Here is a 20,577-nt window from a genome sequence, read left to right as displayed (position 1 = left end):
ACCAAAAAAAGATAGGCTTTCCCTTTATGTACATGAGCTTTCCTTTCACTGCAGGATAAAATTTGTGATCCAGTTAGTCTGTCTCCATTTTAGATTTCTCATATGAGACGAGTTCTCATTAAAGACTCTGAACTGAACACCACACAGATTAAAAGTCCTCTGAAAATCCAATCAATGATGTGTTTAAGAAAACTGAGGCACCAGCACTTCTCCAGCAGGCTTAAAGTCAGTGAGAGGTTCTATCCTCCCAAAGTCCACCCAGTGATCTGTCTTTACACTAAGGAAACCCATGAGTTCTTGGTTTCTATACTCCCTACTATACTCTATACTACTCTATACTATACTCTATACTCTATACTACTATACTCCATACCGTTCTTGTGATTCTATACTCTCCATGATATACAATGGGTGTTTTGTACAAGAACTTCCATTAACAAGTCTAATCAGTGCAACTAGATCCAGGTTCAGGTAAAACAAACAAAAAAAAAAAAGAACTGTTTGGGCTATAGAAAATAACCAGTTAACTGATTCCACCCCACCCCCCAATTCCAATCACTTAGTGTCATACTGCAATAGCCTCAGCAAGTTCATCGGTCCCCTTAGAAAGGGACAGAAAATCACATACACACACACCCCACACATACTCCCGTATCTTCTCAACTCAGTGTGCATCGTTTTACCTCAGGAAAGTTATGCCTTAATGGAACAGTCCCCCCACTAAACCCTCAGCTGTAGAATGTCACTGGAAACCTACAAATCTTCAGGAAGCAACCAGAATCTTCTCATACAAGCAAGGATTTATCTAGAAGTCCGTGAAAATAGGTTTTTTTTTAGAACTTTACTTTGGCCAGATATCTTCTGTTTCCTTTCTTTAGATAACTGAGAACCAGGTCTCTTACCAGCAAATTTATGTACTACCGTAAAACATAAAAGAAAACTAAGTGTATCTCCTATTATTGTTAAGTCCAGCCTCAGTAACGCTTTTGTTTAATTTATAAGAGTTGTGGTCCTGTGTGATTTACTGCAACATAGATCTATCAAAATAAATTTGAGAATTTTCACAGTGCACTTGGTAGGAGGTAAAGATTTTTATTCTCCTACCTCAAACTGGCATCAAGAATTAATGATGAACAATTTGTTGGATGATTTACATTCTTACTAGTTTTTAGTCTTCACTTAATAACATGCTTCAGCTGTGCCTGTCCTCTTAAACACAACCCTGTCTTCCTAAATGGTGTAGGGGATGTCACACCTGCTCAAATGCAGGAGATAAAGTCACACACACACACACACACACACACACACACACACACACACACACTCACACACCCCAACAGGGGGAAAAAAGACATTAAGACACAACCAAAGACACAACGCAGAAGGAAAGGATTTAAGACAGAACAAAAGACAAGGCACAGAATGGATGATGGACTCTGATGACAACCTCAGGGAAACTCATGGTTTTTATTATGATCATAATTCACAGATCTTTAAATAATTTAAGTTACCCTTTCCTCCCTGTTTGGCCTCATTCCACTGGAGCCTTACATTGCCAAATCACACTTCCTTAGACTCAAGTGTTGGTACAACTATAAAAAAAGATGAACGATAAAACATAAAATTGTTAGGTTTTTTAACAAACACACATCTAAATGGCTGTTTACTTCTTGAAATTGGTCATCTGGGGGAGATACGAGGTTTATTTTAACAACGCAAGCCATATTCAAAATTCTTGAAAATTGCCCTTTCACATTGCCTTCAAAACGTACAGCATATTCTATTTAATATCCTCAGTGGGAGCAAATTTTCATCTTTTGAAGTTATCCTGTGAATAAATTTGAAGATCCTATTGGATGATATTGGGAGTCTTTTATAAGATTCAACTTAGATCTATGTAAGAAATTATATATTTAGCTATTTTTAATGCACATACTATGCGAAAGTCTGGATATACACAAGTGAATAAGAGAGACTCCTCATGCCAGAAAAGCATGTTGTGTGGAGGGAGGGAAAGACCTGTAAGTCTATCATTTCAACATTATGCATACAATCCCACGTGCTCCTGGAACACACAGGGCTACTTAACTCAGTGTGAAGTCTGGAGCCTCCAGGTGGAGGTTTCATAGGGATGAAGATACAGAAACTGAGACTACAGAGATGAATAGGAATTAGATGAAAAAGGGCAGAAAGGACATTCCCAACAGAAAACATTGCATGATTAAAGGCAGCCTGATAGATGGTGAAAACCATTTTAGAAGCACTACAGCATAAAATGCAAAGGTTGGTCAAGACAGGAAAAACAGGAAAAACAGAAAACACTAGAGAAATAAAGCAGGGGCTGAGTCATGGTGAGTTTCTGCTTTTTAATAGGTCCTTCTCAAGAGGTGTTCTAACAGTAAGCCAGGGAATGAGAAGGTCAGAACTGCATTTTGAATAGCTCACTCTAAAATAATTCCCTTGTATCCGGGGTTCTGGGAACCACAGCACTAAGAACAATGATAGAACAAATAAGAGTGGATAAGTTAACAAGCATTTGGGAATCTAAAATTAGAAAGATATAATCACCTACTTGGTCGTAGGAGGCAAGAGGAGGACTCTTAGGTTTATGTCGTAGCAACTAACCAGGGGGTAAAAGCACTCAAGGAGAATCTACCACCGTCACCCCCCAGAAAGAGGGAAGCCACCTGGGGAAAACAGAGCCACCCTTCAGCAGAGCACCGCCTCAGAAACAAAGGAAGGACACTATTGTCTAATAATTTGGTTTCAGCCAACCACGTGGAGAATTAAGAAATATCTGGTATTAAAAAGCCACCCTGCGAACTACAGCAGAAGCTAATATAGAAGGAAGAGCAGAGAGAATGTGAAATGGACGAGAATGAAGACAGCTCCCTGAGACATAGTTGCCAAAAGTAACACCAATTCTCTGGTGAAGAGATGTTAAAATTTAACACCAGAAACATGTTGGACATCATTTCAAGTTTGCCAATTTCATGTGTGCATGCACGTGTGGGTGTGTCTATGACTCAGTGAAGTATGTAGTGTATGATATAGGATGTAACATTCTCAAGTCACATCTTGTTATCTTTACAGTTACAAAGTTACTGTTCTTCATACTGCTGCTCTATTTAGACAGAAGACCACAACTAACAACAAAACTGCACAATTCTGGTGGTGAAAAAGGCAAACTAGGTGAGTATCATCCCTGTTGGAATATCTGCGGAGATAGTAATCCAGTGTACAACCCTGGTAAAAGTAAGCATCATATCTGCCCAAAAGGCCTACAGTTGGCCGTAGTACTCTGTCAAACGTCTGAAGAATATAAATGAGTACAAAAATGCCAATTTAGCTATGCCACCTCAATTAAAAGCAGTTATTTCTGTTCATCATTTGTGGTTAGCTCTTACTGACTTTGGTCTAGCCATTATTTCATCATTTTTAACAGGACTTTTGCACAAAGACACATCCAAAGCATTTTAAAAGCTTCTCTCATAGGTATTAAGAAGCCAAAATAGCTTCTTTCTCAATTTTTTTAAACCTCCATGTTTTGAAATTACTTAATATTTTCTGACATGCTAGGACAGGTTATCGAACCACTTCAAGACATTACCTAGGAGTAGATTTTGTAATTAGGTCATAAGCAAAATGCTGTCAGGAAATTAAGGTGGAAAAAGGTAACAGTGAAATACTTTTAGATTGAGAACTGTTTAATGCCAAAGTTTTTCTGTAGCTCAATGTCAACTCCTCTATTACTCATTTAAGGAAACCACATTTTAAAAAATTTGAGAAACTAGCAAAAAGAAAATACATGTGTTTTCAGTTTACCCAAGAAAACAAAATCTTATCAAGAAACAAGGAGGCCACAGAGGATGAAGGTGGTGTATTTCAGAACATCACCCTGATAAAGTTCTGTACCAAGAGACTCTAAGACATCCATCACAGGAAGGATGGGGGCATGGAACATAAACCTTAGACACGGGGTCTGAAATATAATAAGGAATGAAGAAAAAGGAAGTGATGTGTGGATAAACCTACATAACAATATCGTCTGAGTAACAACAGTAGCAATGCCTGATGAGTGGGGTTAAAAGGAAAACAAAATAGAAATAACATAGACCAACACAGGATATACATCAGGAGCAAAGAGATCTGAATTAAAGGCCCTTTATAGGGAAATAAGACATACTGATTTAAGTCTGACTTTAAATAATTAAGTGTACTGATTTCTCGGGTACAGATTTTAAGAATAGGAATAGAAGTTATAAATAAATACCACTGGGAAGAAATGGAAAGAAAAAAGTAATTGAAACATGGTAAAAAAAAAGAGACAAAAAATTGGAAAGTGAAGGACCAATAAACTGTTAGAATGGAAAAAGACTAGATATGTAAACCAAATTAGCTCATGTATCTAAGTGAATAGCAAATATACTTAAAAAAAGCATTACTAAATGCCAAAATGCATGTATAATTATAATTGCTCATACAATCAGGAAGATACAATTCTAAACATACATATACCTAAAAAAAAATAACATAATACAGCAGGAAGGCAGCCCTCATCAGAAATCAACCACGCTGACACCCTTATCTCAGACTTCCAGCCTCCAGAACCAGGACAAAATTTCAGTTAAATCACCAGTCTGTAGTATTTTCTTAGGGAAGCCCAACTTAACTAAGAAAGATATTTAGAAAACAATTTAAAACAGAATCACAAAATTCTACATATCAAAATTTGGGGGATGCAGCTAAAACAGAGCTCAAGGAAATTTTAAAAATCCTTACTGTTTATATCCCATAAAAGGCTGAATTAATGAGTTAAGCACTCAAATCAAGACCATAGAATCTTCCAGAAAAAGGTACAAATAAAAAATAGAAATGAAAAGAGGACATTAGCTAAAATATTTTTAATGATATTACACAAAAAATTTTGGAAGTACTGAAAAAACACACATTCCTAGAAACAGTAACTTACTATCAGGAGATAAGAAGGGAGGAGAAATATCTGTGTATTTGTTTCTCCCACCACCACACTACCACCCTCTCTCCTACCTGCCAGGTAATGAACCAAAATTAGGATTATCTGCAACCCCAGCTTCTTGATGCTTTGTAGCATCCCAAAACTAAGGTCAGGCAAAGAATAGGTCAGACTAGGACAGACTCAGACTTACCTGACTCAGATCCCTGCTTCAAGACGATTATCACAGAGCCCACTGCCCCTGGGGCTGGCAAGAAAGTCATTCATTTAATACTAGTTCTCATCTCCCTTCCCTTTCAAGGTCAACAGTGAAGAACAGAAGCTAATTTTCCATCTATAGAAGCTGATACAGTCCTATCACCATTTCAAGGAATATCTAGACTGAATTTTTCTTTCACCCTTAATTATAGAGCAAAAGAGATGATGGAACTTTCTAAACCTGTGTTCTTTGTGCTTTAACATCTGCTTATTCATTTTAAGAGACTCTTCACCAATGACCACCAAGACTCCAGCCCAGTACAAATCAGGGGCCATCCAGGAATACAGATAAAACACCCCTGGAGGATTTTATTTTTTTTTTTATTTATATATGAAATTTATTGTCAAATTGGTTTCCATACAACACCCAGTGCTCATCCCAAAAGGTGCCCTCCTCAGTACCCATCACCCACCCTCTCCTCCCTCCCACCCCCCATCAACCCTTAGTTTGTTCTCAGTTCTCAACAGTCTCTTATGCTTTGGCTCTCTCCCACTCTAACCTCTTTTTTTTTTTTTCCTTCCCCTCCCCCCTGGGTTCCTGTTAAGTTTCTCAGGATCCACATAAGAGTGAAACCATATGGTATCTGTCTTTCTCTGTATGGCTTATTTCACTTAGCATCACACTCTCCAGTTCCATCCACGTTGCTACAAAAGGCCATATTTCATTTTTTCTCATTGCCACGTAGTATTCCATTGTGTATATAAACCACAATTTCTTTATCCATTCATCAGTTGATGGACATTTAGGCTCTTTTCATAATTTGGCTATTGTTGAGAGTGCTCCTATGAACATTGGGGTACAAGTGCCCCTAGGCATCAGTACTCCTGTGTCCCTTGGATAAATTCCTAGCAGTGCTATTGCTGGGTCATAGGGTAGGTCTATTTTTAATTTTCTGAGGAACCTCCACACTGCTTTCCAGAGCGGCTGCACCAATTTGCATTCCCACCAACAGTGCAAGAGGGTTCCTGTTTCTCCACATCCTCTCCAGCATCTATAGTCTCCTGATTTGTTCATTTTGGCCACTCTGACTGGCGTGAGGTGATACCTGAGTGTGGTTTTGATTTGTATTTCCCTGATAAGGAGCGACGCTGAACATCTTTTCATGTGCCTGTTGGCCATCCGGATGTCTTCTTTAGAGAAGTGTCTATTCATGTTTTCTGCCCATTTCTTCACTGGGTTATTTGCTTTTCGGGTGTGGAGTTTGGTGAGCTCTTTATAGATTTTGGATACTAGCCCTTTGTCCGATATGTCATTTGCAAATATCTTTTCCCATTCCGTTGGTTGCCTTTTAGTTTTGTTGGTTGTTTCCTTTGCTGTGCAGAAGCTTTTTATCTTCATAAGGTCCCAGGAATTCACTTTTGCTTTTAATTCCCTTGCCTTTGGGGATGTGTCGAGGAAGAGATTGCTACGGCTGAGGTCAGAGAGGTCTTTTCCTGCTTTCTCCTCTAAGGTTTTGATGGTTTCCTGTCTCACATTCAGGTCCTTTATCCATTTTGAGTTTATTTTTGTGAATGGTGTGAGAAAGTGGTCTAGTTTCAACCTTCTGCATGTTGCTGTCCAGTTCTCCCAGCACCATTTGTTAAAGAGACTGTCTTTTTTCCATTGGATGTTCTTTCCTGCTTTGTCAAAGATGAGTTGGCCATACGTTTGTGGGTCTAGTTCTGGGGTTTCTATTCTATTCCATTGGTCTATGTGTCTGTTTTTGTGCCAATACCATGCTGTCTTGATGATGACAGCTTTGTAGTAGAGGCTAAAGTCTGGGATTGTGATGCCTCCTGCTTTGGTCTTCTTCTTCAAAATTACTTTGGCTATTCGGGGCCTTTTGTGGTTCCATATGAATTTTGGGATTGCTTGTTCTAGTTTCAAGAAGAATGCTGGTGCAATTTTGATTGGGATTGCATTGAATGTGTAGATAGCTTTGGGTAGTATTGACATTTTGACAATATTTATTCTTCCAATCCATGAGCAGGGAATGTCTTTCCATTTCTTTAAATCTTCTTCAATTACCTTCATAAGCTTTCTATAGTTTTCAGCATACAGATCCTTTACATCTTTGGTTAGATTGATTCCTAGGTATTTTATGCTTCTTGGTGCAACTGTGAATGGGATCAGTTTCTTTATTTGTCTTTCTGTTGCTTCGTTGTTAGTGTCTAAGAATGCAACTGATTTCTGTACATTGATTTTGTATCCTGCAACTTTGCTGAATTCATGTATCAGTTCTAGCAGACTTTTGGTGGAGTCTATCGGATTTTCCATGTATAATATCATGTCATCTGCAAATGCGAAAGCTTGACTTCATCTTTGCCAATTTTGATGCCTTTGATTTCCTTTTGTTGTCTGATTGCTGATGCTAGAACTTCCAGCACTATGTTAAACAACAGCGGTGAGAGTGGGCATCCCTGTCGTGTTCCTGATCTCAGGGAAAAAGCTCTCAGTTTTTCCCCGTTGAGGATGATGTTAGCTGTGGGCTTTTCATAAATGGCTTTTATGATCTTTAAGTATGTTCCTTCTATCCCGACTTTCTCAAGGGTTTTTATTAAGAAAGGGTGCTGGATTTTGTCAAAGGCCTTTTCTGCATCGATTGACAGGATCATATGGTTCTTCTCTTTTTTTTTGTTAATGTGATGTATCACGTTGATTGATTTGCGAATGTTGAACCAGCCCTGCATCCCAGGAATGAATCCCACTTGATCATGGTGAATAATTCTTTTTATATGCCGTTGAATTCGATTTGCTAGTATCTTACTGAGAATTTTGGCATCCATATTCATCAGGGATATTGGCCTGTAGTTCTCTTTTTTTACTGGGTCTCTGTCTGGTTTAGGAATCAAAGTAATACTGGCTTCATAGAATGAGTCTGGAAGTTTTCCTTCCCTTTCTATTTCTTGGAATAGCTTGAGAAGGATAGGTATTATCTCTGCTTTAAACGTCTGGTAGAACTCCCCTGGGAAGCCATCTGGTCCTGGACTCTTATTTGTTGGGAGATTTTTGATAACCGATTCAATTTCTTCGCTGGTTATGGGTCTGTTCAAGCTTTCTATTTCCTCCTGATTGAGTTTTGGAAGAGTGTGGGTGTTCAGGAATTTGTCCATTTCTTCCAGGTTGTCCAATTTGTTGGCATATAATTTTTCATAGTATTCCCTGATAATTGTTTGTATCTCTGAGGGATTGGTTGTAATCATTCCATTTTCATGCATGATTTTATCTATTTGGGTCATCTCCCTTTTCTTTTTGAGAAGCCTGGCTAGAGGTTTGTCAATTTTGTTTATTTTTTCAAAAAACCAACTCTTGGTTTCGTTGATCTGCTCTACAGTTTTTTTAGATTCTATATTGTTTATTTCTGCTCTGATCTTTATTATTTCTCTTCTTCTGCTGGGTTTAGGCTGCCTTTGCTATTCTGCTTCTATTTCCTTTAGGTGTGCTGTTAGATTTTGTATTTGGGATTTTTCTTGTTTCTGGAGATAGGCCTGGATTGCAATGTATTTTCCTCTCAGGACTGCCTTCGCTGCGTCCCAAAGCGTTTGGATTGTTGTATTTTCATTTTCGTTTGTTTCCATATATTTTTTAATTTCTTCTCTAATTGCCTGGTTGACCCACTCATTCGTTAGTAGGGTGTTCTTTAACCTCCATGCTTTTGGAGGTTTTCCAGACTTTTTTCTGTGGTTGATTTCAAGCTTCATAGCATTGTGGTCTGAAAGTATGCATGGTATGATTTCAATTCTTGTAAACTTATGAAGGGCTGTTTTGTGACCCAGTATATGATCTATCTTGGAGAATGTTCCATGTGCACTCGAGAAGAAAGTATATTCTGTTGCTTTGGGATGCAGAGTTCTAAATATATCTGTCAAGTCCATCTGATCCAATGTCTCATTCAGGGCCCTTGTTTCTTTATTGACCGTGTGTCTAGTTGATCTATCCATTTCTGTAAGTGGGGTGTTAAAGTCCCCTGCAATTACCACATTCTTCTCAATAAGGTTGCTTATGTTTATGAGTAATTGTTTTATATATTTGGGCGCTCGGGTATTCGGCGCATAGACATTTATAATTGTTAGCTCTTCCTGATGGATAGACCCTGTCACTATTATATAATGTCCTTCTTCATCTCTTGTTACAGCCTTTAATTTAAAGTCTAGTTTGTCTGATATAAGTATGGCTACTCCAGCTTTCTTTTGGCTTCCAGTAGCATGATAAATAGTTCTCCATCCCCTCACTCTCAATCTAAAGGTGTCCTCAGGTCTAAAATGAGTCTCTTGTAGACAGCAAATAGATGGGTCTTGTTTTTTTATCCATTCTGATACCCTATGTCTTTTGGTTGGCGCATTTAATCCATTTACATTCAGTGTTATTATAGAAAGATATGGGTTTAGAGTCATTGTGATGTCCATATGTTTTATGCTTGTAGTGATGTCTCTGGTACTTTGTCTCACAGGGTCCCCCTTAGGATCTCTTGTAGGGTGGTTTAGTGGTGACAAATTCCTTCAGTTTTTGTTTGTTTGGGAAGACCTTTATCTCTCCTTCTATTCTAAATGACAGACTTGCTGGATAAAGGATTCTCGGCTGCATATTTTTTCTGTCTAGCACACTGAAAATCTCGTGCCAATTCTTTCTGGCCTGCCAAGTTTCAAAAGAGAGATCAGTCACGAGTCTTATAGGTCTCCCTTTATATGTGAGGGCACGTTTACCCCTTGCTGCTTTCAGAATTTTCTCTTTATCCTTGTATTTTGCCAGTTTCACTATGATATGTCGTGCAGAAGATCGATTCAAGTTACGTCTGAAGGGAGTTCTCTGTGCCTCTTGGATTTCAATGCCTTTTTCCTTCCCCACTTCAGGGAAGTTCTCAGCTATTATTTCTTCAAGTACCCCTTCAGCACCTTTCCCTCTCTCTTCCTCCTCTGAGATACCAATTATGCGTATATTATTTCTTTTTAGTGTATCACTTAGTTCTCTAATTTTCCCCTCATACTCCTGGATTTTTTTATCTCTCTTTTTCTCAGCTTCCTCTTTTTCCATAACTGTATCTTCTAGTTCACCTATTCTCTCCTCTGCCTCTTCAATCCGAGCCGTGGTGGTTTCCATTTTGTTATGCATTTCATTTAAAGCGTTTTTCAGCTCCTCGTGACTGTTCCTTAGTCCCTTGATCTCTGTAGCAAGAGATTCTCTGCTGTCAGCTATACTGTTTTCAAGCCCAGCGATTAATTTTATGACTATTATTCTAAATTCACTTTCTGTTATATTATTTAAATCCTTTTTGATCAGCTCATTAGCTGTTGTTATTTCCTGGAGATTCTTCTGAGGGGGATTCTTCCGCTTGGTCATTTTGGATAGTCCCTGGCGTGGTGAGGACCTGCAGGGCACTTCCCCTATGCTGTGGTGTATAACTGGAGTTGGTGGGCGGAGCCGCAGTCAGACCTGATGTCTGCCCCCAGCCCACCGCTGTGTTCACAGTCAGACTGGTGTGTGCCTTCTCTTCCCCTCTCCTAGGGGCGGGATTCACTGTGGGGTGGGGTGGCCTGTCTGGGCTACTTGCAGACTGCCAGGCTTGTGATGCTGGGGATCTGGCGTCTTAGCTGGGGTGGGTAGGCAAGGTGCACGGGGGCAGGAGGGGCAGGCTTAGCTTGCTTCTCCTTAGGTGATCCACTTCAGGAGGGGCCCTGTGGCAGCAGGAGGGAGTCAGATCCGCTGCCAGAGGTTTGGCTCCGCAGAAGCGCAGAGTTGGGTGTTTGCGCGGAGCGAGCAAGTTCCCTGGCAGGAACTGGTTCTCTTTGGGATTTTGGCTGGGGGATGGGCGGGGGAGATGGCGCTGGCGAGCGCCTTTGTTCCCCACCAAACTGAGCTCTGTCGTCAGGGGGCTCAGCAGCTCTCCTTCCCTTTGTCCTCCAGCCTTCCCACTTTCTGAGCAGAGCTGTTAACTTATGACCTCCCAGACGCTAAGTCGCGCTTGCTGTCGGAACACAGTCCGTCAGGCCCCTCCGCTTTTTGCAAGCCAGACTCGGGGGCTCTGCTTGGCCGGCGAGCTGCCCCTCTGCCCCGGATCCCTCCCGCCAGTCCGTGGAGCGCGCACCGCCTCGCCGCCCTTCCTACCCTCTTCCGTGGGCCTCTCGTCTGCGCTTGGCTCCGGCGACTCCGTTCTGCTAATCCTCTGGCGGTTTTCTGGGTTATTTAGGCAGGTGTAGGTGGAATCTAAGTGATCAGCAGGACGCGCGGTGAGCCCAGCGTCCTCCTACGCCGCCATCTTCCCTCTCCATCCCCAAGGAAGAACCACCCCTGGAGGATTTTAATGTGAGTTGTCTCCACACTGAGAACACACTAAACCAAAAGACTCAGTCTGAAAGAAGACAGGCTGTGGTCTAGATTTCTCAACTTTCGTATGTTTACATCAACAGAAAAGCAACCACTAGACCAAAGAAGAATGATTTGAGACGTCAAGGGAATGGAGTTTCACTTTCCTGACCTCCATTTATTAGGCAATAGTGATGAACAAAGCAAAAAAGACAATTTGGAAGCAATGTCAAGGACTTCCTAAAATAATTATGTCTGGCCTACCACTATAGGTATATAAACTTGAGAAAAAGATTTGATACAATACAGTCTCCTGTAGATTCCCCCTTTTATATTGTATCCAACTCTCTCCAAGCAGTTATAAAAAGAATATCCCAACCACTTTGCTTCCATGTTCTTATCTGAAAAATGTCATCTGGCATGAACTAAGATAACATGTAGGAAGCACTTAAAATACCTGCCACAACAAACATTGCTGTTCTCTATCTTCACTTCCCATCAGAGAGAATCAATCCACTGAGGAGAGGCTACCTAATTAGAAACCATCTAATTTATCAAATCTTCTAAAGTGATGCACATTGATGTTGAGCAGCCATCACTAACAAAACAATGAAAATAATTATTAACATGTATTGTTTATTACTATAGATCCACCATTTAGGGATTAAATAGGTATCAGTTTGAATTTTGATAAAATAATACACACATAGCCAACACTCAAATCTTAACGCGAAAGTAGGCTCTAAAACCCATAGAAAGGATGGGAGGGTACCAAAGAGAAAACAGCAAGATTTATACATCAAAGCACTTGCTCTATCATTTTTTCTTTAATGAGAACATTGGAACTGAGAACTTCTGAAATTCTGCGAACAGTCTTCGGCTGCACCTAAAAAGAAAAACGAAAAATAACGTGGGCACTAGGGGAAAATATAAATAGCATGCAGAAGTTTCGAAAAAAGGAAGAAAAAATCTGAATAAAGGGTCTCCTCAGAGGATGAGTGAAGGGAATGTGAAGGAGAAAAACGTGAAGTGATTCAAGCACTAAAACGTGGAGAACAGTTTGTCGTGTGCTATGGGGATGGAAACAGGCAACCCCAGAGTATCAGCTCATCCCCCAGGCCCTGGAGAGGACTTTTTGTAAAATCTCCACTACAGTGTTTCCACATACCTGGAATCGGGGAAAAAGGATTTCTAATGTTAGTACTTATACAAATTCTTTGACTTTTCACATAAAAAGTTCAAATTTAGTGACTAGACCATTCATTTCTTCCACGTCTAAAATAAGATCTTAGAAGGTCCATAAGCTTTACTGGATCAAAATCCCAAAAGAGATTTACAAGCTCTTATGCTGCAATGATGCTCATTCAGGGCACAAAAGGAAAATGGAACAAAAAGAAAATCCACCCTAGGATGTAGAAAGGTTACCAGACAGTAGCTAATGGAGTAGAAGGGGGAGAATTCATGTTAACATTTTGATGAAAAACTGTCAAAGAGCAAAAATCATACCCTTGAAGAGTAGACAGGTGAGCTCCATTTTCACTTCCATGTTTTATGGCATCACACAGAAGCACACAGGGGCTAAGTAACTATTGAAACCACACAGCAATTAATGGTCACAGTTGGTCAAACTTTTCAAATGTCCCAATTTCAACCTAACAAATTACTTATAAAATGGTACCAGGCAGTTAGGGAATAGAGAGGGAATAGAGATGTTGGATGAAAACAGCGGAGTAAACAAGTAATAACACAAGATACACAAAGGCAAGAATCACACAAGAACAGAGTGCTATAGAACAGCAAAGTTGAAAATGGTCTGTGTGCAACCGAGAAATCAGGTTCTGTAGGTTCTGCTAAGATCAGCAGAGAAGACCAGAAAGGCATTTTTACAGCTGGCAGCAACAGAAAAAGAACTACATTCCAGCTAGAGAACAAGGCGTGAAGACATGGGAGTAGAAAACAGGAATGTCACAGCACAGATAGTAGTACAATCTGGTACAACAGAAAAGCATCATAGGAAAAGGCTGAAATCAAATGATGGCAGCCTTCCATGCCAAACTGGGGTGGATGCACGGAGTAAAAGCCACAAGAATTTTAGAAGAACATTAACTTGGCAGCTGTAAACAAGGCAAGCTTCACTAGGGAGAGAAGAAAATATGGGGAGACCACTCTTCTAATCATTAGGTATAGTGGTAACGTGAGAAGGGCCAAGTGCCAGTTTTCAATGAGGCTTGGTGAGGAATTATTTAGTAAAATACATTTAAAGATTCAGAAAAAGTGTGGTTTAATACACTAAATAATTGTTTTAGGAATGAGTGAAAGCACACCTGTTGTTGAAATACCCCCCAAGATTATCTAATTATGAAATCTGGAAAGCTATAAAGGAAATTGTCAGTAGCTAACTCCAATGCATGCTCTACAGCATAAAGACGTTATTCCAAGTACACACTCAAAGCCAACACCTAGGCTTGGTACTGCATCTTTGTACCCATGTATACAGATTTTTCAGACAACCAGAGAAAGGGGCTCTAAGGCATTATTTTTCACTTCACTTAAAATTCATAACTTTACCCTTGAGAAATCAGTAAGTCAGGAAGTATTAGGTGCTAACCATGGTTGATGCATCCTGAGATGAAGTGTTTGTAATGTACCAAGACCCCACACAGGAGGAAAGGGGTCGAAATGCACACTGCAAACTGTAGCTTCCTCTGTACTAAATTGTTAAGTATCAGAAAAAGACAGTAAGGAGGAAAGTGAAGACTGCACCCCAATCCAGTAGAGACGCACTCGTTGGATGCCTCTGACAGTGGCATAGGACTAAGGACCGTAAACATAAAACTGCTCTCGAGGTAGAGATACGGGTTGTCATAGGTCTAGCTTTTTAACTAAAAGGCTCAGAAATAACGTTTCTGCCCAGGAAATACTGTGACCTAACGTATATGGGAGAGTTCTTATTTGCTAGGACTGTAGATTATGCTACTGACTTATAGTCTCACTGGCTGGTAAGCAAGTACAGTCTAACAAAAGGCCAGAAAAGGTGCCATATTATTATTTTAAGAACATAAAATAGAGAAGACAACATACACACACAAAAATTAGGCCATTTAAAAAAAATGTGTAAACAACAATATCACTCACAAGCAGCAACTGAAGACAAAAATACACAGAAAATGAAAAGCAAGAGGAAAGTCAAAGATATATTAGGTGGAACAATAAAATGTATGACCATACCTATATCAGAAAGAGTCAAATTCAAGGCAAAGCTATCTTCTGTCATAAAGAGGGTTGTTTTATATTAATACAAATGCAATCTATAAAAATGATTTGGCCTGAATGGCTACTTATCAGACACCCTAACAGTGAACTACATAAAGCAAATGCTTTTAAAAAGCGGACAGAAGCATGGACAAGCCATCCTCAGGCAAAGACCACGGGGTCAGAAAAAATAAGGATGCAGAGAATTAGAAAACGATAACTAATAAGGATGACTTAATAGACACTTATCTTTAAGAGGTCTAATTTTGAGCCCTATAAGCACTGAGTATACTTCTTTTCAAGGGTCTATAAAACTTTTCAAAATACTGTTTAGGAGTAGGATAAAAATACTAGCCTAAGGGACAAACAAATGAAATAAAGAGCCTAATAAGAATAAGATCCTGGTATATAAAAGAAATCATAGGACATTGTGATATGAAACTAGCATTGTAAATCTGAATATATAAATTAATAAATTCACACTTATTTAATTAGATGGGGAAAAAAACTACATCTACATCTTCAGTTAAGAATGTATACAAACATTTGATTTACCAACAAAATAAAAATTGGGGTGCCTGGATGGTTAAGCATCCGACTCTTGATCTTGGCTCAGGTCAGGATCTCACAGTTCATGGGATTGAGCCCCAAGTCGGGCTCTGTGCTGACAATACAGAGCCTGCTTGGGATTCTCTCTCTCCCCTCCCCTCCCTCCCTCTCCCTCTCCCTCTGCCCCTCTTCCACTCACAAACACACTCTCTCTCAAAATAATATTTTAAAAAATAAACTAAAATAAAAATAAAAACAAAATACTAAATAAAATTTGGCAAACATTTACCATATATTGGATAAGCAGTTTCTTTCTACTTAAGATTACCAAGGAAGAATCTTTAAAAACAAGATTGATAGATTTGGCTATATAAGAGTACAAAGCTTCATTTCCCAAAAAATAAAAAATAAAAAAAAAAAATCAAAGTTGAGAGGCAAAACATACTGACAAAATATGAAATAATGTTAACACACTTGGTATGTAAAGAGCTAAAATAAATTAATAAGTTGCCAACTATCCGAACACAAAATGGACAATTCACAAAAGAAAAAAAAGCAAAGATAAAACCTTATTAATATTTACAGAAGGCTGGGAAGATGGCCAAGTAGGAGGACCCTAATCTTACCTTGTGCCCATGGGTACAACTAGCTAATGCTCACATCAGTATAAATAACCAAGAAAATTACTGGAAGACTGTCAGAACAAACTCTACAATTAAATGTAGAGAAGAGGCCACATGAAGAGGGTAAGACAGGCAGAGACATGGTGAGGAGCTAAATGGACCCCACGGGTCTATCCACAGGAACCCGAGGAAGAAAGAGAAACAGTCTCACGCCAGTGAGCCCACACAGGAAAGACGACTCCCCGTATCATTTGCTTTGAAAACCAAAGGGGCTGAATTTCTTGAGTTCTTACAACCAGTGGGACTTAAAAACTGGAACTTTAAGTAACAGCAGGCTCAGCTCTGGAAGAGCCAGGTAGTCAAGAAGCAGCTCAGTCCAGGCCCTCAAACAGATAGCACAAGAAACAGCTCTCAAAGATACAACACAGAAGCCCCAGTTTGAGAAACACCTGGCATAAGGAGGAAGAATAGTTTACTCATTTCAGAGGGACAGAGATTGCTGGGAGACTCCCCAAGAACAAAGAGGCTGGCAGGTGCCATCTCCTTCCCCCAGCCCACCACATAAACACAAGGCCACCTATGGAAACCAGCACAGGGCTGACCCTCCCTGTCTTACACCAAACCCCTCCCTAGTGCTAGGCTTCGGCAGATCTGCCCTTTCTAAGTCAGGCTTTCTTCAGTCCTGGTACCGAAGGTACCCTCCTACTAAGACCAAAACAAACCTTCCCAACGCTCCAACTCCCAACAGGTACACTTTGTGAGGCCTCAGTCCTAGGGGTAGCAGGCCCCCACCTGTGAAAGACCTGCCTTGTTAAAATTGCACACCTGGGCTGATTCAGAAGCACAACCTCTCTGCTGGTGTGCAAACCTCATAAGTACCACGTGTCCTGCTTTCTAATACACTCTTGGCCAGAGCCCATTCAAACCAGGGCCGCAAGTCTGGCAGTGTGCAAGCAGCACCCACAGGGGCTAGCCTAACTCCAAATGACTCCTGTGCTGGTAAGAGGAGATTAAACACAGGCAGGATTCAGACTGCAGCCCCAGCAGTAGACTGGGGGCAGATGGCTAGTCTCACTTCAGGCTCCTCCCACCGACAAAGCTTCTCAGGGACAACAAAGGAAAAGCACCCTACAGTTTAGGGCTCCCGCATCTCTGTCAAATGCCTATAATGACTACACTCAAGGCTAAGGAAGCCCTATACTGGTTCGCTAATACCACAGGGATCACAACGCCGGCTCAGGTCATGATTTCGCAGTTTGTGAGTTTGGGCCCCACGTCGGGCTCTGTGCTGGCAGCTTAGAGCCTGGAGTCTGCTTCAGATTCTGTGTCTCCCTCCCTCTCTGCCCCTCCCCCACTCACGTTCTGTCTCTCTTTCCTTCAAAAATAAACATTAACAAAAAAAATTTTTAAACCATCCAAAACCATCAAGTGGGATTTATTTCTGGGATGCAAAGGTAGTTCAATATTTGCAAATTGATCAATGTGATACATCACATCAACATGAGAAAGGATAAAAACTGCATGATCATTTCAATAGATGCAACAAAAGCATTTGACAAAATACAACATCCATTCACGATAAAAACCCTCAACACTGTAGGTACAGAGGGAACATACCTCAACATAGTGAAGGCTTTACATGAAAACCCCAGCTAACATACTCAGTGGGGAAACCAGCGCTTTCCACCTAAGATCAGGACCAAGACAAGGATGTCCACTCTCAGCACTTTTATTCAACACAGAACTGGAAATCTTAACAAAAGCAATCAGAAGAGAGTAAAATCTTCACTACTTGCAGATGACATGACAGTATATACAGAAAACTCAGAATACGTCACCAAAAAACTACTAGAGCTTATAAATGGATTCAGTACAGTTGTAGGATACAAAATCCATGTGCAGAAATCCATTGTATTTCTATTCACTAATAATGAAGCATAAAGACAAATTAAGTAAACAATCCCATTTATCACTGCACTAAAAATAATAAAATACCTAGGAATAAACTTAACCAAAGAGGTGAAAGACATATACTCTCAAAACTACAAAACACTGATGAAAGAAATTGAAAAGGACACAAAGAAATGGAAAGACACTCCACACTCATGGGTTGGAAGAACAAATATTGTCAAAATGTCTTTGCCTACACTTCCCAAAGCAATCTATGCACTGCATGCAATCCCTATCAAAATACCAAAATAATTTTTTACAGAATTAGAACAATCCTAAAAATTGTATGCAACCACAAAAGACACCAATAGCCAAAGAAATCTTGAAAAACAAAAACAAAACTGGAGGCACCACCATTCCGGACTTCAAGTTATATTACAAAGCTGCAGTCATCAAAAAAATATGGTATTGACACAAAAGCAGACACACAGATCAAGAGAATAGAATGGAAAGCCAGAAAGAAACCAAAAATTATATGGTCAATCTTTGACAAGAGAAAAGAACAGGCAATGGAAAAAAAGACAGGCTCTTCAACAAATGGTATTGGGAAAACTAGACAGCAACATGTGAAAGAATGAAACCAGACCAATACACAATACACTTACACAATACACAAAAATAAACTCAAAGTAGAATAAAGACCCAAAAATGAGACCCAAAACCATAAAAACCTATAAGAGAGCATAGGAAGTAATTTCTCTGACACTGCTTGTAGCAACATCTTTCTAGTATGTCTCCCGAGGCAAGGGAAAGAAAAGCAAAAATGAACTATTAGGACTACACCCAAAAAATATTCTGCTCAGCAAAGGAAACAATCAACAAAACTAAAAGGCAACTTACTGAACGGGAGAAGATGTTTGCAAATGACATATCCAATGAAGGGTTAGTATCCAAAATACATAAAGAACAGTTACAACTCAACATCCAAAAAACAAATAATCTAATTTAAAAATGGGCTAAAGAAAGAACAGACATTTCTCCAAAGACATACAGATGGCCAACAGATACATGAAATGGTGCTCAAAATCATTTATAAAGGAAATGAAAATGAAAACCACAATTAGTTATCACCTCATATCAAATGGCTAAAATCAAAAACTCAGGAAACAAGTATTGGTGAAAATATGGAGAAAAAGGAACCCTCGTGCATTTCTGGTGGGAATGCAAACTGGTGCAACCACTGCAGAAGACAGTATGGAGGTTCCTCAAAAAACTGAAAATACAAGTACCCTATGATCCAGTAATTGCACTACAGTATTTATCCAAAGAACACAAAATCACTAATTCAAAAGGATACATGCACCCCTATGTTTACTACAGCATTATTTACAATAGGCAAACTATGAAAGCAGCCAAGTGTCCATGGATAAATGAAGGACATAAAGAAGTGGCATGTATACATATAATGGATTATTCTTCAGCCATAAAAAAGAATGAAATCTTGCCATTTACAACAACATGGATGGATCTAGAGTGTTAATGCTAAGCAAAATAATCCAGTCAGAGAAAGACAAATACCATATAATTTCACTCACACATGGAATTTAAGTAACAAAGGAAGTAAAAAAGACAGACTCTTAAAATATAGAGAACTGGTGGTTACCAGAGGGAAGGTAGGCAGAGAACGGGTGAAATATGTGGGGGAATTAAGAGTACATTGATCATCATGAGCAATGAATAATGTATAGAATTTTTTAGTTCTATACCACATTCTTGAGTCACTATACTGTACACCTATACTAGGAATAACTTTTTTTTTTTAATATTTGAGAGAGAGGGAGGGAGGGAGGGAGGGAGGGAGGGAGGGAGGGAGGGAGGGAAAGCAGGGAAAAAGCAGAGAGAGAGACAGACAGACAGACAGAATCTGAAGCAGCTACATCCAAGGCTCTGAGGTGTCAGCACAGAGCCCATAACGGGGCTTGAACTCAAGAGCCACAAGATCATGACATAAGCCAAAGTCTGACACTTAACCGACTTAGCCACCCAGGCGCAAATAATTTTTTAAATGTCAGAAAAAAGTATATTATAGAGGGTTGCCTGGGTGGCTCAGTTGATTAAGTGTTCAACTCCCGGTTTCGGCTCAGGCCATGATCTCACAGTTCATGAGATTGGGATTCTCTCTCTCCCTCCGTCATCCCCTCCCCCTCTTGTTCGTTCTCTCTCAAAATAAACATTTAAAAAAGTGTGTTAGAGAGAATATGTTTAATAATATGAAAAATATTTATGAAGTGTTTGGTATCAGGTAAAAATCATACTATAATTACAATTTGGAAGAAACAGTTACAATAAACATTTCACAAAACTAGATGGGTATACACAAATATATTAATGGTATATGTGGACAAGAAAGGTTTTATAGTTTGAGAGCATCTTTTTGTTTGACAATATATTTAACAATGAACATTATTCTGGTAGTTAATCTCTTAACAAGAGAAACATTTTATAAAGTTATTTTAAGAATACCCAAGTTGACTAGTAAAGAGAAAACAGTCTTAAAATCTTCATCAGCTAGTTCTATTGAGCCTTGTTTATATAAAAATTGTACTTTTAACCTTAAAAAAGGACCCCTTTCTTATATGAAATCTAATGTGAAATACAATATAAAAATGGCATTTTACTAATAGGAGTGTTTTAGTTCTACCTTAAAATATTACAACAACAATGAAAACAATGATAAATTTACTGCTTGA

General features: G+C 39.4%; 1 long non-coding RNA gene across 8 annotated transcripts in view; it reads right to left on the bottom strand.

Moving 5' to 3' along the window:
- Positions 1-20,577, bottom strand: part of LOC147572493 (uncharacterized) — a 378,670-nt gene that overhangs the window by 262,174 nt on the left and 95,919 nt on the right. For 7 of the 8 annotated variants that reach the window (XR_015246110.1, XR_015246105.1, XR_015246107.1 and 4 more), the window contains one exon: positions 12,312-12,399. The exons of the other annotated variant lie outside the window; for it this stretch is intronic. This is a non-coding gene — a long non-coding RNA (uncharacterized LOC147572493). The remainder of the gene's footprint in view (positions 1-12,311; positions 12,400-20,577) is intronic. 8 annotated transcript variants of the gene reach the window in all.

Source organism: Puma concolor, chromosome E4, assembly GCF_028749965.1.
Source record: "Puma concolor isolate L17-30 chromosome E4, mPumCon1.1.hap2, whole genome shotgun sequence".
NCBI lineage: Eukaryota > Metazoa > Chordata > Mammalia > Carnivora > Felidae > Puma > Puma concolor.
This window is presented reverse-complemented; position numbering and strand designations above follow the sequence as displayed.